Source organism: Cucurbita pepo, chromosome 18 (genome assembly GCF_057944985.1).
Source record: "Cucurbita pepo subsp. pepo isolate OVF chromosome 18, ASM5794498v1, whole genome shotgun sequence".
NCBI lineage: Eukaryota > Viridiplantae > Streptophyta > Magnoliopsida > Cucurbitales > Cucurbitaceae > Cucurbita > Cucurbita pepo.
In genome coordinates, this window is record NC_141815.1 from 2,204,129 (window position 1) to 2,220,813 (window position 16,685).

The 16,685-nt window shown below is 33.6% G+C and overlaps 16 non-coding genes across 16 annotated transcripts; all 16 read left to right on the plus strand.

Annotated features, from left to right (window-relative positions):
* Nucleotides 1-29: 29 nt before the first annotated feature.
* On the plus strand, nt 30-111 carry TRNAS-UGA (transfer RNA serine (anticodon UGA)). The gene has a single exon. It is a non-coding gene; the product is annotated as a tRNA-Ser (tRNA).
* A 446-nt stretch (nt 112-557) lies between these two features.
* TRNAS-UGA (transfer RNA serine (anticodon UGA)) lies at nt 558-641 on the plus strand. Its single transcript has one exon. It is a non-coding gene; the product is annotated as a tRNA-Ser (tRNA).
* A 1,033-nt stretch (nt 642-1,674) lies between these two features.
* On the plus strand, nt 1,675-1,756 carry TRNAS-UGA (transfer RNA serine (anticodon UGA)). Its single transcript has one exon. It is a non-coding gene; the product is annotated as a tRNA-Ser (tRNA).
* Nucleotides 1,757-4,378: 2,622 nt separating this feature from the next.
* On the plus strand, nt 4,379-4,460 carry TRNAS-UGA (transfer RNA serine (anticodon UGA)). The gene has a single exon. It is a non-coding gene; the product is annotated as a tRNA-Ser (tRNA).
* A 1,039-nt stretch (nt 4,461-5,499) lies between these two features.
* Nucleotides 5,500-5,581, plus strand: TRNAS-UGA (transfer RNA serine (anticodon UGA)). The gene has a single exon. It is a non-coding gene; the product is annotated as a tRNA-Ser (tRNA).
* Nucleotides 5,582-5,683: 102 nt separating this feature from the next.
* On the plus strand, nt 5,684-5,765 carry TRNAS-UGA (transfer RNA serine (anticodon UGA)). Its single transcript has one exon. It is a non-coding gene; the product is annotated as a tRNA-Ser (tRNA).
* A 666-nt stretch (nt 5,766-6,431) lies between these two features.
* TRNAS-UGA (transfer RNA serine (anticodon UGA)) lies at nt 6,432-6,513 on the plus strand. Its single transcript has one exon. It is a non-coding gene; the product is annotated as a tRNA-Ser (tRNA).
* A 1,128-nt stretch (nt 6,514-7,641) lies between these two features.
* Nucleotides 7,642-7,723, plus strand: TRNAS-UGA (transfer RNA serine (anticodon UGA)). The gene has a single exon. It is a non-coding gene; the product is annotated as a tRNA-Ser (tRNA).
* Nucleotides 7,724-7,825: 102 nt separating this feature from the next.
* On the plus strand, nt 7,826-7,907 carry TRNAS-UGA (transfer RNA serine (anticodon UGA)). The gene has a single exon. It is a non-coding gene; the product is annotated as a tRNA-Ser (tRNA).
* A 666-nt stretch (nt 7,908-8,573) lies between these two features.
* On the plus strand, nt 8,574-8,655 carry TRNAS-UGA (transfer RNA serine (anticodon UGA)). Its single transcript has one exon. It is a non-coding gene; the product is annotated as a tRNA-Ser (tRNA).
* Nucleotides 8,656-10,071: 1,416 nt separating this feature from the next.
* On the plus strand, nt 10,072-10,153 carry TRNAS-UGA (transfer RNA serine (anticodon UGA)). Its single transcript has one exon. It is a non-coding gene; the product is annotated as a tRNA-Ser (tRNA).
* A 1,125-nt stretch (nt 10,154-11,278) lies between these two features.
* On the plus strand, nt 11,279-11,360 carry TRNAS-UGA (transfer RNA serine (anticodon UGA)). Its single transcript has one exon. It is a non-coding gene; the product is annotated as a tRNA-Ser (tRNA).
* Nucleotides 11,361-11,462: 102 nt separating this feature from the next.
* TRNAS-UGA (transfer RNA serine (anticodon UGA)) lies at nt 11,463-11,544 on the plus strand. The gene has a single exon. It is a non-coding gene; the product is annotated as a tRNA-Ser (tRNA).
* Nucleotides 11,545-12,210: 666 nt separating this feature from the next.
* On the plus strand, nt 12,211-12,292 carry TRNAS-UGA (transfer RNA serine (anticodon UGA)). Its single transcript has one exon. It is a non-coding gene; the product is annotated as a tRNA-Ser (tRNA).
* A 665-nt stretch (nt 12,293-12,957) lies between these two features.
* Nucleotides 12,958-13,039, plus strand: TRNAS-UGA (transfer RNA serine (anticodon UGA)). The gene has a single exon. It is a non-coding gene; the product is annotated as a tRNA-Ser (tRNA).
* A 2,079-nt stretch (nt 13,040-15,118) lies between these two features.
* TRNAS-UGA (transfer RNA serine (anticodon UGA)) lies at nt 15,119-15,200 on the plus strand. Its single transcript has one exon. It is a non-coding gene; the product is annotated as a tRNA-Ser (tRNA).
* The last annotated feature ends 1,485 nt before the right edge of the window (nt 15,201-16,685 follow it).

Consider the following 16,685-nt stretch of genomic DNA (forward strand, 5'->3'; position numbering starts at 1 on the left):
CTTTTATCTAAAATTGACCAAGTATTATTGTCGATATGTCCGAGTGGTTAAGGAGACAGACTTGAAATCTGTTGGGTTCCACCCGCGCAGGTTCGAACCCTGCTGTCGACGTTTTAATTCTTATTATTAGAAACTATCAAAGCAGAATTGAGTCGTTAATTTTGACCTCGAGTAACTTTTATCTAAAATTGATTAAATATTATTGTTGATATGTTTGAGTGGTTAAGGAAACAAACTTAAAATTTGTATAGGTTTAACCCGTTCAGGTTCAAACCTTGCCATCGACGTTTTAATGTACTCTTATTATAAACTATCAAAGTAGAATTGTGTCGTTAATTTTCAACTCGAGTAACTTTTATCTAAAATTGACAAAGCATCATTGTCGAATATGTCCGAGTGGTTTAGGAGACAGAAATGAAATCTTTTGGGTTTCAGTCGCGCAGGTTCGAACCTTGCTGTCGACGTTTTAATTCTTATTATTAGAAACTATCAAAGCAGAATTAAGTCGTTAATTTTCAACTCGAGTAACTTTTATCTAAAATTGACCAAATGTCATTGTCGATATGTCCGAGTGGTTAAGGAGACAGACTTGAAATCTGTTGGGTTTCTCACCTGCGCAGGTTCGAACCCTGCTATCGACGTTTTAATTCTTATTGAGTCGTTAATTTTCAACTCGAGTAACTTTTATTCGAAATCTGCTGGGATTCACTTGCGCGTTCAATTGATTCGTTATTTTCAACTCGAGTTACTTTTATCTAAAATTGATCAAATATCATTGTTGATATGTTTGAGTGGTTAAGGAGACAAACTTGAAATTTATTGGTTTCACCCGTTCAGGTTCAAACCTTGTTGTCGACGTTTTAATTTACTCTTATTATAAACAATCAAAGTAGAATTGAGTCGTTAATTTTCAACTCGAGTAACTTTTATCTAAAATTGACCAAATATCATTATCGATATGTTCGAGTGGTTAAGGAGATAGACTTAAAATCTGTCTGGTTTCACTCACGCAGGTTCGAACCTTGCTGTCGATGTTTTAATTCTTATTATTCGTTAATTTCAACTTGAGTTACTTTTATCTAAAATTAATTAAAAATCATTTTTGATATGTTCGAGTGGTTAAGGAGACAAACTTGATATTTATTGGGTTTCACCCGTGCAGGTTCAAACCTTGTTTCGACGCATTAATTTACTTTTATTAGAAACTATCAAAGCCGAATTGGGTCGTTAATTTTCAACTCGAGTAACTTTTATCTAAAATTGACCAAATATCATTGTCGATATAGGTTCTAACCATGTTGTTGACGTTTTCATTTATTGAGTCGTTATTTTTCAACTCGAGTAACTTTTACGTAAAATTGACCAAATGTTATTGTCGATATGTCCGAGTGGTTAAGGAGATAGATTCGAAATTTGTTGGGTTTCACTTGCGCATGTTCAATTGATTCGTTATTTTCTACTTGAGTTACTTTTATCTAAAATTAATAGAATATCATTGTTGATATGTTTGAGTGGTTAAAGAAACAAACTTAAAATTTGTTTGGGTTTTACCCGTTTAGGTTCAAACCTTGCTATCGACATTTTAATTTACTCTTATTATAAACTATCAAAGCAGCATTGAGTCGTTAATTTTCAACTCGAGTAACTTTTATCTAAAATTGACCAAATATCATTGTCGATATCTCCGAGTGGTTAAGGAGACAGACTTGAAATCTGTTGGGTTTCACCCGCGCAGGTTCGAACCCAGCTGTCGACGTTTTAATTCTTATTATTAGAAACTAACGTTTTAATTCTTATTATTAGAAACTATCAAAGCAGAATTCGTTATTTTCTACTTGAGTTACTTTTATCTAAAATTGATTAAATATCATTGTTGATATGTTCGAGTAGTTAAGGAAACAAACATAAAATTTGTTTGGGTTCAACCCGTTCAGGTTCAAACCTTGCCATCGACGTTTTAATGTACTCTTATTATAAGCTATCAAAGTAGAATTGAGTCGTTATTTTTATACTCGAGTAACTTTTACCTAAAATTGACCAAATGTCATTGTCGATATGTCCGAGTGGTTAAGGAGACAAACTTGAAATCTGTTGTGTTTCACCCGCGCAGGTTCGAATTTGTTTGGGTTCAACCCGTTCAGGTTCAAACCTTGCCATCGACGTTTTAATGTACTCTTATTATAAGCTATCAAAGTAGAATTGAGTCGTTATTTTTATACTCGAGTAACTTTTACCTAAAATTGACCAAATGTCATTGTCGATATGTCCGAGTGGTTAAGGAGACAAACTTGAAATCTGTTGTGTTTCACCCGCGCAGGTTCGAACCCTTTTAATTCTTATTGAGTCGTTAATTTTCAACTCGAGTAACTTTTAGTTACTTTTATCTAAAATTAATCAAATATCATTGTTGATATGTTTGAGTGGTTAAGGAGACAAACTTGAAATTTATTGGGTTTCACTCGTTCTGGTTCAAACCTTGTTGTCGACGTTTTAATTTACTCTTATTATAAACTATCAAAGTAGAATTGAGTCGTTAATTTTCAACTCGAGTAACTTTTATCTAAAATTTTCCGAATATCATTGTTGATATGTCCGGGTGGTTAAGGAGACAGACTTGATATCTGTTGGGTTTCAACCGCGCGTTCAATTGATTCGTTATTTTTAACTCGAGTTACTTTTATCTAAAATTGATCAAATATCATTGTTGATACGTTCGAGTGGTTAAGGACACAGACTTGAAATCTGTTGGGTTTTACCCGTGCAGGTTCGAACCCTGGTGTCGACTTTTTAAGTCGTTAATTTTCAACTCGAGTAACTTTTATCTAAAATTGACCAAATATCATTGTCGATACAGGTTCTAACCATGTTGTTGACGTTTTCATTTATTGAGTCGTTATTTTTCAACTCGAGTAACTTTTACCCAAAATTGACTAAATGTCATTGTCGATATGTCCGAGTGGTTAAAGAGACAGATTCGAAATCTGTTGGGTTTCACTTGCGCAGGTTCAATTGATTCGTTATTTTTAACTCGAGTTACTTTTATCTAAAATTGATCAAATATCATTGTTGATACGTTCGAGTGGTTAAGGACACAGACTTGAAATCTGTTGGGTTTTACCCGTGCAGGTTCGAACCCTGCTGTCGACTTTTTAAGTCGTTAATTTTCAACTCGAGTAACTTTTATCTAAAATTGATCAAATATCATTGTTGATACGTTCGAGTGGTTAAGGACACAGACTTGAAATCTGTTGGGTTTTACCCGTGCAGGTTCGAACCCTGGTGTCGACTTTTTAAGTCGTTAATTTTCAACTCGAGTAACTTTTATCTAAAATTGACCAAATATCATTGTCGATACAGGTTCTAACCATGTTGTTGACGTTTTCATTTATTGAGTCGTTATTTTTCAACTCGAGTAACTTTTACCCAAAATTGACTAAATGTCATTGTCGATATGTCCGAGTGGTTAAAGAGACAGATTCGAAATCTGTTGGGTTTCACTTGCGCAGGTTCAATTGATTCGTTATTTTCTACTTGAGTTACTTTTATCTAAAATTGATCAAATATCATTGTTGATATGTTCGAGTAGTTAAGGAGACAAACTTGAAGTTTGTTGGTTTTCACCCCTTCAAATTCAAACCTTTTTGTCGTAGTTTTAATTTACCCTTATTATAAACTATTAAAGTAGAATTGAGTCGTTAATTTTCAACTCGAGTAACTTTTATCTAAAATTGACCAAATATCATTGTTGATATGTTCGAGTGGTTAAGGAGACAGACTTGAAATCTGTTGGGTTCCACCCGCGCAGGTTCAACCCTGCTGTCGTCGTTTTAATTCTTATTATTAGAAACTATCAAAGCAGCATTGAGTCGTTAATTTTCAACTCGAGTAACTTTTATCTAAAATTGACCAAATATCATTGTCGATATGTCCGAGTGGTTAAGGAGATACACTCGAAAACCGTTGGATTTCACCCGCGCAGTTTCGAGCCCTACTGTCGACGTTTTAATTCTTATTATAAGAAACTATAAGAAAAGCAGAATTGAGTCGTTAATTTTACACTCGAGTAACATTTACCTAAAATTAACCATATGTCGAGTGGTTAAGGAGACAGATTCGAAATCTGTTAGGATTCACTTGCGCGTTCAATTGATTCGTTATTTTCAACTCGAGTTACTTTTATCTAAAATTGAACAAATATTATTGTTGATATGTTTGAGTGGTTAAGGAGACAAATTTGAAACTCAATGGGTTTCACTCGTTCAGGTTCAAACCTTGTTGTCGAAGTTTTAATTTACTCTTATTATAAACAATCAAAGTAGAATTGAGTCGTTAATTTTCAACTCGAGTAACTTTTATCTAAAATTGACCAAATATCATTGTCGATATGTCCGAGTTGTTAAGGAGACAGACTTGAAATCTGTTTGGTTTCTTCCGCGCAGGTTCGAACCCTGCTGTCGACGTTTTAATTCTTATTATTAGAAACTATCTAAAGCAGAATTAAGTCGTTAATTTTCAACTCGAGTAATTTTTATCTAAAATTGACCAAATATCATTGTCGATACAGGTTCTAACCATGTTGTTGACGTTTTCATTTATTGAGTCGTTATTTTTCAACTCGAGTAACTTTTACCCAAATTTGACTAAATGTCATTGTCGATATTTCCGAGTGGTTAAAGAGACAGATTCGAAATCTGTTGGGTTTCACTTGCGCAGGTTCAATTGATTCGTTATTTTCTACTTGAGTTTCTTTTATCTAAAATTGATCAAATATCATTGCTGATATGTTCGAGTAGTTAAGGAGACAAACTTGAAGTTTGTTGGTTTTCACCCCTTCAAATTCAAACCTTTTTGTCGTAGTTTTAATTTACCCTTATTATAAACTATTAAAGTAGAATTGAGTCGTTAGTTTTCAACTCGAGTAACTTTTATCTAAAATTGACCAAATATCATTGTTGATATGTTCGAGTGGTTGAGGAGACAGACTTGAAATCTGTTGGGTTCCACCCGCGCAGGTTCAACCCTGCTGTCGTCGTTTTAATTCTTATTATTAGAAACTATCAAAGCAGCATTGAGTCGTTAATTTTCAACTCGAGTAACTTTTATCTAAAATTGACCAAATATCATTGTCGATATGTCCGAGTGGTTAAGGAGATACACTCGAAAACCGTTGGATTTCACCCGCGCAGTTTCTAGCCCTACTGTCGACGTTTTAATTCTTATTATAAGAAACTATAAGAAAATCTGTTAGGATTCACTTGCGCGTTCAATTGATTCGTTATTTTCAACTCGAGTTACTTTTATCTAAAATTGAACAAATATTATTGTTGATATGTTTGAGTGGTTAAGGAGACAAATTTGAAACTCATTGGGTTTCACTCGTTCAGGTTCAAACCTTGTTGTCGAAGTTTTAATTGACTCTTATTATAAACAATCAAAGTAGAATTGAGTCGTTAATTTTCAACTCGAGTAACTTTTATCTAAAATTGACCAAATATCATTGTCGATATGTCCGAGTTGTTAAGGAGGCAGACTTGAAATCTGTTTGGTTTCTTCCGCGCAGGTTCGAACCCTGCTGTCGACGTTTTAATTCTTATTATTTGAAACTATCAAAGCAGAATTGAGTCGTTAACTTTCAAGATGTTCAACTCGAGTAACTTTTATCTAAAATTGACCAAATATCATTGTCGATATGTCCGAGTGGTTAAGGAGACAGACTTGAAATCTGTTGGGTTTCACCCGCGCAGGTTCGAACCCTGCTGTCGACGTTTTAATTCTTATTATTAGAAACTATCAAAGTAGAATTAAGTCGTTAATTTTCAACTCGAGTAACTTTTATCTAAAATTGACCAAACATCATTGTCGATACAGGTTCTAACCATGCTGTTGACGTTTTCATTTATTGAGTCGTTATTTTTCAACTCGAGTAACTTTTACCCAAAATTGACTAAATGTCATTGTCGATATGTCCGAGTGGTTAAAGAGACAGATTCGAAATCTGTTGGGTTTCACTTGCGCAGGTTCAATTGATTCGTTATTTTCTACTTGAGTTACTTTTATCTAAAATTGATCAAATATCATTGTTGATATGTTCGAGTAGTTAAGGAGACAAACTTGAAGTTTGTTGGTTTTCAGCCCTTCAAGTTCAAACCTTTTTGTCGACGTTTTATTTTACCCTTATTATAAACTATCAAATTAGAATTGAGTTGTTAGTTTTCAACTCGAGTAACTTTTATCTAAAATTGACCAAATATCATTGTCGATATGTCTGAGTGGTTAAGGAGATAAACTTGAAACTCATTGGGTTTCACTCGTTCAGGTTCAAACCTTGTTGTCGAAGTTTTAATTTACTCTTATTATAAACAATCAAAGTAGAATTGAGTCGTTAATTTTCAACTCGAGTAACTTTTATCTATAATTGACCAAATGTCATTGTCGATATGTCCGAGTGGTTAAGGAGACAGACTTGAAATCTGTTAGGTTTCACCCGCGCAGGTTCGAACCCTGCTGTCGACGTTTTAATTCTTATTATTAGAAACTATCTAAAGCAGAATTAAGTCGTTAATTTTCAACTCGAGTAACTTTTATCTAAAATTGACCAAATATCATTGTCGATACAGGTTCTAACCATGTTGTTGACGTTTTCATTTATTGAGTCGTTATTTTTCAACTCGAGTAACTTTTACCCAAATTTGACTAAATGTCATTGTCGATATTTCCGAGTGGTTAAAGAGACAGATTCGAAATCTGTTGGGTTTCACTTGCGCAGGTTCAATTGATTCGTTATTTTCTACTTGAGTTTCTTTTATCTAAAATTGATCAAATATCATTGCTGATATGTTCGAGTAGTTAAGGAGACAAACTTGAAGTTTGTTGGTTTTCACCCCTCGAAGTTCAAACCTTTTTGTCGACCTTTTAATTTACCCTTCTTATAAACTATCAAAGTAGAATTGAGTCGTTAGTTTTCAACTCGAGTAACTTTTATCTAAAATTGACCAAATATCATTGTCGATATGTTCGAGTGGTTAAGGAGACAGAATTGAAATCTGTTGGGTTCCACCCGCGCAGGTTCAACCCTGCTGTCGTCGTTTTAATTCTTATTATTAGAAACTATCAAAGCAGCATTGAGTCGTTAATTTTCAACTCGAGTAACTTTTATCTAAAATTGACCAAATATCATTGTCGATATATCCGAGTGGTTAAGGAGATACACTCGAAAACCGTTGGATTTCACCCGCGCAGTTTCGAGCCCTACTGTCGACGTTTTAATTCTTATTATAAGAAACTATAAGAAAAGCAGAATTGAGTCGTCGTTAATTTTACACTCGAGTAACATTTACCTAAAATTGACCATATGTCGAGTGGTTAAGGAGACAGATTCGAAATCTGTTAGGATTCACTTGCGCGTTCAATTGATTCGTTATTTTCAACTCGAGTTACTTTTATCTAAAATTGAACAAATATTATTGTTGATATGTTTGAGTGGTTAAGGAGACAAATTTGAAACTCATTGGGTTTCACTCGTTCAGGTTCAAACCTTGTTGTCGAAGTTTTAATTTGCTCTTATTATAAACAATCAAAGTAGAATTGAGTCGTTAATTTTCAACTCGAGTAACTTTTATCTAAAATTGACCAAATATCATTGTCGATATGTCCGAGTTGTTAAGGAGACAGACTTGAAATCTGTTTGGTTTCTTCCGCGCAGGTTCGAACCCTGCTGTCGACGTTTTAATTCTTATTATTTGAAACTATCAAAGCAGAATTGAGTCGTTAACTTTCAAGATTTTCAACTCGAGTAACTTTTATCTAAAATTGACTAAATATCATTGTCGATATGTCCGAGTGGTTAAGGAGACAGACTTGAAATCTGTTGGGTTTCACCCGCACAGGTTCGAACCCTGCTGTCGACGTTTTAATTCTTATTATTAGAAACTATCAAAGCAGAATTAAGTCGTTAATTTTCAACTCGAGTAACTTTTATCTAAAATTGACCAAACATCATTGTCGATACAGGTTCTAACCATGTTGTTGACGTTTTCATTTATTGAGTCGTTATTTTTCAACTCGAGTAACTTTTACCCAAAATTGACTAAATGTCATTGTCGATATGTCCGAGTGGTTAAAGAGACAGATTCGAAATCTGTTGGGTTTCACTTGCGCAGGTTCAATTGATTCGTTATTTTCTACTTGAGTTACTTTTATCTAAAATTGATCAAATATCATTGTTGATATGTTCGAGTAGTTAAGGAGACAAACTTGAAGTTTGTTGGTTTTCAGCCCTTCAAGTTCAAACCTTTTTGTCGACGTTTTATTTTACCCTTATTATAAACTATCAAATTAGAATTGAGTTGTTAGTTTTCAACTCGAGTAACTTTTATCTAAAATTGACCAAATATCATTGTCGATATGTCTGAGTGGTTAAGGAGATAAACTTGAAACTCATTGGGTTTCACTCGTTCAGGTTCAAACCTTGTTGTCGAAGTTTTAATTTACTCTTATTATAAACAATCAAAGTAGAATTGAGTCGTTAATTTTCAACTCGAGTAACTTTTATCTATAATTGACCAAATGTCATTGTCGATATGTCCGAGTGGTTAAGGAGACAGACTTGAAATCTGTTGGGTTTCACCCGCGCAGGTTCGAACCCTGCTGTCGACGTTTTAATTCTTATTATTAGAAACTATCTAAAGCAGAATTAAGTCGTTAATTTTCAACTCGAGTAACTTTTATCTAAAATTGACCAAATATCATTGTCGATACAGGTTCTAACCATGTTGTTGACGTTTTCATTTATTGAGTCGTTATTTTTCAACTCGAGTAACTTTTACCCAAATTTGACTAAATGTCATTGTCGATATTTCCGAGTGGTTAAAGAGACAGATTCGAAATCTGTTGGGTTTCACTTGCGCAGGTTCAATTGATTCGTTATTTTCTACTTGAGTTTCTTTTATCTAAAATTGATCAAATATCATTGCTGATATGTTCGAGTAGTTAAGGAGACAAACTTGAAGTTTGTTGGTTTTCACCCCTCGAAGTTCAAACCTTTTTGTCGACCTTTTAATTTACCCTTCTTATAAACTATCAAAGTAGAATTGAGTCGTTAGTTTTCAACTCGAGTAACTTTTATCTAAAATTGACCAAATATCATTGTCGATATGTTCGAGTGGTTAAGGAGACAGAATTGAAATCTGTTGGGTTCCACCCGCGCAGGTTCAACCCTGCTGTCGTCGTTTTAATTCTTATTATTAGAAACTATCAAAGCAGCATTGAGTCGTTAATTTTCAACTCGAGTAACTTTTATCTAAAATTGACCAAATATCATTGTCGATATATCCGAGTGGTTAAGGAGATACACTCGAAAACCGTTGGATTTCACCCGCGCAGTTTCGAGCCCTACTGTCGACGTTTTAATTCTTATTATAAGAAACTATAAGAAAAGCAGAATTAAGTCGTTAATTTTCAACTCGAGTAACTTTTATCTAAAATTGACCAAACATCATTGTCGATACAGGTTCTAACCATGTTGTTGACGTTTTCATTTATTGAGTCGTTATTTTTCAACTCGAGTAACTTTTACCCAAAATTGACTAAATGTCATTGTCGATATGTCCGAGTGGTTAAAGAGACAGATTCGAAATCTGTTGGGTTTCACTTGCGCAGGTTCAATTGATTCGTTATTTTCTACTTGAGTTACTTTTATCTAAAATTGATCAAATATCATTGTTGATATGTTCGAGTAGTTAAGGAGACAAACTTGAAGTTTGTTGGTTTTCAGCCCTTCAAGTTCAAACCTTTTTGTCGACGTTTTATTTTACCCTTATTATAAACTATCAAATTAGAATTGAGTTGTTAGTTTTCAACTCGAGTAACTTTTATCTAAAATTGACCAAATATCATTGTCGATATGTCTGAGTGGTTAAGGAGATAAACTTGAAACTCATTGGGTTTCACTCGTTCAGGTTCAAACCTTGTTGTCGAAGTTTTAATTTACTCTTATTATAAACAATCAAAGTAGAATTGAGTCGTTAATTTTCAACTCGAGTAACTTTTATCTATAATTGACCAAATGTCATTGTCGATATGTCCGAGTGGTTAAGGAGACAGACTTGAAATCTGTTGGGTTTCACCCGCGCAGGTTCGAACCCTGCTGTCGACGTTTTAATTCTTATTATTAGAAACTATCTAAAGCAGAATTAAGTCGTTAATTTTCAACTCGAGTAACTTTTATCTAAAATTGACCAAATATCATTGTCGATACAGGTTCTAACCATGTTGTTGACGTTTTCATTTATTGAGTCGTTATTTTTCAACTCGAGTAACTTTTACCCAAATTTGACTAAATGTCATTGTCGATATTTCCGAGTGGTTAAAGAGACAGATTCGAAATCTGTTGGGTTTCACTTGCGCAGGTTCAATTGATTCGTTATTTTCTACTTGAGTTTCTTTTATCTAAAATTGATCAAATATCATTGCTGATATGTTCGAGTAGTTAAGGAGACAAACTTGAAGTTTGTTGGTTTTCACCCCTCGAAGTTCAAACCTTTTTGTCGACCTTTTAATTTACCCTTCTTATAAACTATCAAAGTAGAATTGAGTCGTTAGTTTTCAACTCGAGTAACTTTTATCTAAAATTGACCAAATATCATTGTCGATATGTTCGAGTGGTTAAGGAGACAGAATTGAAATCTGTTGGGTTCCACCCGCGCAGGTTCAACCCTGCTGTCGTCGTTTTAATTCTTATTATTAGAAACTATCAAAGCAGCATTGAGTCGTTAATTTTCAACTCGAGTAACTTTTATCTAAAATTGACCAAATATCATTGTCGATATATCCGAGTGGTTAAGGAGATACACTCGAAAACCGTTGGATTTCACCCGCGCAGTTTCGAGCCCTACTGTCGACGTTTTAATTCTTATTATAAGAAACTATAAGAAAAGCAGAATTGAGTCGTTAATTTTACACTCGAGTAACATTTACCTAAAATTGACCATATGTCGAGTGGTTAAGGAGACAGATTCGAAATCTGTTAGGATTCACTTGCGCGTTCAATTGATTCGTTATTTTCAACTCGAGTTACTTTTATCTAAAATTGAACAAATATTATTGTTGATATGTTTGAGTGGTTAAGGAGACAAATTTGAAACTCATTGGGTTTCACTCGTTCAGGTTCAAACCTTGTTGTCGAAGTTTTAATTTGCTCTTATTATAAACAATCAAAGTAGAATTGAGTCGTTAATTTTCAACTCGAGTAACTTTTATCTAAAATTGACCAAATATCATTGTCGATATGTCCGAGTTGTTAAGGAGACAGACTTGAAATCTGTTTGGTTTCTTCCGCGCAGGTTCGAACCCTGCTGTCGACGTTTTAATTCTTATTATTTGAAACTATCAAAGCAGAATTGAGTCGTTAACTTTCAAGATTTTCAACTCGAGTAACTTTTATCTAAAATTGACCAAATATCATTGTCGATATGTCCGAGTGGTTAAGGAGACAGACTTGAAATCTGTTGGGTTTCACCCGCGCAGGTTCGAACCCTGCTGTCGACGTTTTAATTCTTATTATTAGAAACTATCAAAGCAGAATTAAGTCGTTAATTTTCAACTCGAGTAACTTTTATCTAAAATTGACCAAACATCATTGTCGATACAGGTTCTAACCATGTTGTTGACGTTTTCATTTATTGAGTCGTTATTTTTCAACTCGAGTAACTTTTACCCAAAATTGACTAAATGTCATTGTCGATATGTCCGAGTGGTTAAAGAGACAGATTCGAAATCTGTTGGGTTTCACTTGCGCAGGTTCAATTGATTCGTTATTTTCTACTTGAGTTACTTTTATCTAAAATTGATCAAATATCATTGTTGATATGTTCGAGTAGTTAAGGAGACAAACTTGAAGTTTGTTGGTTTTCAGCCCTTCAAGTTCAAACCTTTTTGTCGACGTTTTATTTTACCCTTATTATAAACTATCAAATTAGAATTGAGTTGTTAGTTTTCAACTCGAGTAACTTTTATCTAAAATTGACCAAATATCATTGTCGATATGTCTGAGTGGTTAAGGAGATAAACTTGAAACTCATTGGGTTTCACTCGTTCAGGTTCAAACCTTGTTGTCGAAGTTTTAATTTACTCTTATTATAAACAATCAAAGTAGAATTGAGTCGTTAATTTTCAACTCGAGTAACTTTTATCTATAATTGACCAAATGTCATTGTCGATATGTCCGAGTGGTTAAGGAGACAGACTTGAAATCTGTTGGGTTTCACCCGCGCAGGTTCGAACCCTGCTGTCGACGTTTTAATTCTTATTATTAGAAACTATCTAAAGCAGAATTAAGTCGTTAATTTTCAACTCGAGTAACTTTTATCTAAAATTGACCAAATATCATTGTCGATACAGGTTCTAACCATGTTGTTGACGTTTTCATTTATTGAGTCGTTATTTTTCAACTCGAGTAACTTTTACCCAAATTTGACTAAATGTCATTGTCGATATTTCCGAGTGGTTAAAGAGACAGATTCGAAATCTGTTGGGTTTCACTTGCGCAGGTTCAATTGATTCGTTATTTTCTACTTGAGTTTCTTTTATCTAAAATTGATCAAATATCATTGCTGATATGTTCGAGTAGTTAAGGAGACAAACTTGAAGTTTGTTGGTTTTCACCCCTCGAAGTTCAAACCTTTTTGTCGACGTTTTAATTTACCCTTCTTATAAACTATCAAAGTAGAATTGAGTCGTTAGTTTTCAACTCGAGTAACTTTTATCTAAAATTGACCAAATATCATTGTCGATATGTTCGAGTGGTTAAGGAGACAGAATTGAAATCTGTTGGGTTCCACCCGCGCAGGTTCAACCCTGCTGTCGTCGTTTTAATTCTTATTATTAGAAACTATCAAAGCAGCATTGAGTCGTTAATTTTCAACGCGAGTAACTTTTATCTAAAATTGACCAAATATCATTGTCGATATGTCCGAGTGGTTAAGGAGACAGACTTGAAATCTGTTGGGTTTCACCCGCGCAGGTTCGAACCCTGCTCTCGACGTTTTAATTCTTATTATTAGAAACTATCAAAGTAGAATTAAGTCGTTAATTTTCAACTCGAGTAACTTTTATCTAAAATTGACCAAATGTCATTGTCGATATGTCTGAGTGGTTAAAGAGACAGAATTTTCAACTCGAGTAACTTTTATCTAAAATTGACCAAATGTCATTGTCGATATGTCTGAGTGGTTAAAGAGACAGAATTTTCAACTCGAGTAACTTTTATCTAAAATTGACCAAATGTCATTGTCGATATGTCCGAGTGGTTAAAGAGACAGATTCGAAATCTGTTGGGTTTCACTTGTGCAGGTTCAATTGATTCGTTATTTTCTACTTGAGTTACTTTTATCTAACATTAATTAAATATCATTGTTGATATGTTCGAGTGTTTAAGGAAACAACCTTAAAATTTGTTTGGGTTTAACCCGTTCAGGTTCAAACCTTGCCATCGACGTTTTAATGTACTCTTATTATAAACTATCAAAGTAGAATTGAGTCGTTAATTTTCAACTCGAGTAACTTTTACCTAAAATTGACCAAATGTCATTGCCGATATGTCCGAGTGGTTAAGGAGACATATTCGAAATCGGTTGGGATTCACTTGCGCGTTCAATTGATTCGTTATTTTCAACTCGAGTTACTTTTATCTAAAATTGAACAAATATCATTGTTGATATGTTTGATTGGTTAAGGAGACAAACTTGAAATTTATTGGGTTTCAATCGTTCAGGTTCAGACCTTGTTGTCGAAGTTTTAATTTACTCTTATTATAAACAATCAAAGTAGAATTGAGTCGTTAATTTTCAACTCGAGTAACTTTTATCTAAAATTGACCAAATATCATTGTCGATATTTCCGAGTGGTTAAGGAGACCAGATTCGAAATCTGTTGGGTTTCACTTGCGTAGGTTCAATTGATTCGTTATTTTCTACTTGAGTTACTTTTATCTAAAATTGATCAAATATCATTGTTGATATGTTCGAGTAGTTAAGGAGACAAACTTGAAATTTGTTGGTTTTCACCCCTTCAAGTTCAAACCTTTTTGTCGACGTTTTAATTTACTCTTATTATAAACTATCAAAGTAGAATTGAGTCGTTAGTTTTCAACTCGAGTAACTTTTATCTAAAATTGATCAAAGATCATTATCGATATGTCCGAGTGGTTAAGGAGATACACTTGAAAATTGTTAGGTTTCACCCGTGCAGGTTCTCGAGCCCTACTATCGACGTTTTAATTCTTATTATTAGAAACTATAATAAAAGCAGAATTGAGTCGTTAATTTTCAACTCGAATAACTTTTACCTAAAATTGGATATGTCGAGTGGTTAAGGAGACAGATTCGAAATCGGTTGGGATTCACTTGCGCGTTCAATTGATTCGTTATTTTCAACTCGAGTTACTTTTATCTAAAATTTAACAAATATCATTGTTGATATGTTTGAGTGGTTAAGGAGACAAACTTGAAATTTATTTGGTTTCACCCGTTCAAGTTCAAACCTTGTTATCGACGTTTTAATTTACTCTTATTATAAACTATACAAGTAGAATTCAGTCGTTAATTTTCAACTTGAGGTACTTTTATCTAAAATTAATTAAATATCATTGTTGATATGTTCGAGTGGTTAAGGAGACAAACTTTAAATTTGTTGGGTTTCACCCGCACAGGTATAAACCCTGTTGTCGACTCTTTAATTTACTTTTATTTGAAACTATCAAAGCCGAATTGAGTCGTTAATTTTCAACTAGAGTAACTTTTACCTAGAATTGACCAAATGTCATTGTCGATATGTCCGATTGGTTAAGGAGACAGATTCGAAATCTGTTGGGTTTCACTTGCGCAGGTTCAATTGATTCGTTATTTTCTACTTGAGTTACTTTTATCTAAAATTGATCAAATGTCATTGTTGATATGTTTGAGTGGTTAAGGAAACAAACTTAAAATTTGTTTGGGTTCCACCCGTTCAGGTTCAAACCTTGCTATTGACGTTTTAATTTACTCTTATTATAAACTATCAAGTAGAATTGAGTCGTTAATTTTCAACTCGAGTAACTTTTATCTAAAATTGACCAAATATCATTGTCGATATGTCCGAGTGGTTAAGGAGACAGACTTGAAATCTGTTAGGTTTCAACCGCGCAGGTTCGAACCCTACTGTCGAAGTTCTAATTCTTATTATTAAAAACTATCAAAGCAGAATTGAGTCGTTAATTTTCAACTCGACTAACTTTCACCTAAAATTGACTAAATGTCATTGTCGATATGTCCAATTTAATTGATTCGTTATTTTCAACTTGAGTTACTTTTATCTAAAATTGATCAAATATCATTGTTGATATGTTTGAGTGGTTAAGGAGACAAATTTGAAATTTATTGGGTTTCACCCGTTCAGGTTCAAACCTTGTTATCGACGTTTTAATTTATTCTTATTATAAACTATCAAAGAAGAATTGAGACGTTAATTTTCAACTTGAGGTACTTTTATCTAAAATTAATTAAATATCATTGTTGATATGTTCAAGTGGTTAAGGAGACGAACTTTAAATTTGTTGGGTTTCACCCGCACAGGTATAAACCCTATTGTCGACTCTTTAATTTACTTTTATTTGAAACTATCAAAGCCGAATTGAGTCGTTAATTTTCAACTCGAGTAACTTTTACCTAGAATTGACCAAATTTCATTGTCGATATGTACGAGTGGTTAAGGAGACAGATTCGAAATCTGTTGGGTTTCACTTGCGCAGGTTCAATTGATTCGTTATTTTCTACTTGAGTTACTTTTATCTAAAATTGATCAAATATCATTGTTGATATGTTTGAGTGGTTAATGAAACAAACTTAAAATGTGTTTGGGTTTCACCCGTTCAGGTTCAAACCTTGCTATTGACAGAGTTTTAATTTACTCTTATTATAAACTATCAAAGTAGAATTGAGTCGTTAATTTTCAACTCGAGTAACTTTTATCTAAAATTGACCAAATATCATTGTCGATATGTCCGAATGGTTAAGGAGACAGACTTGAAATCTGTTGGGTTTCACCCGCGCAGGTTCTCGAACCCTACTGGCGAAGTTTTAATTCTTATTATTAGAAACTATCAAAGTAGAATTGAGTCGTTAATTTTCAACTCGAGTAACTTTTATCTAAAATTGACCAAATATCATTGTCGATACACGTTCTAACCATGTTGTTGACGTTTTAATTTATTGAGTCGTTATTTTTAAACTCGACTAACTTTCACCTAAAATTGACTAAATGTCATTGTCGATATGTCCAATTTAATTGATTTGTTATTTTCAACTTGAGTTACTTTTATCTAAAATTGATCAAATATCATTTTTGATATGTTCGAGTGGTTAAGGAGACAAACTTGAAATTTGTTGGTTTTCACCCCTTCAAGTTCAAACCTTGTTGTCGACGTTTTAATTTACTCTTATTATAAACTATCAAAGTAGAATTGAGTCGTTAATTTTCAACTCGAGTAACTTTTATCTAAAATTGACCAAATATCATTGTCGATATGTCCGAGTGGTTAAGGAGACAGACTTGAAATCTGTTGGGTTCCACCCGTGCAAGTTCAACCCTGCTGTCGACGTTTTAATTCTTATTATTAGAAACTATCAAAGCAGAATTGAGTCGTTAATTTTCAA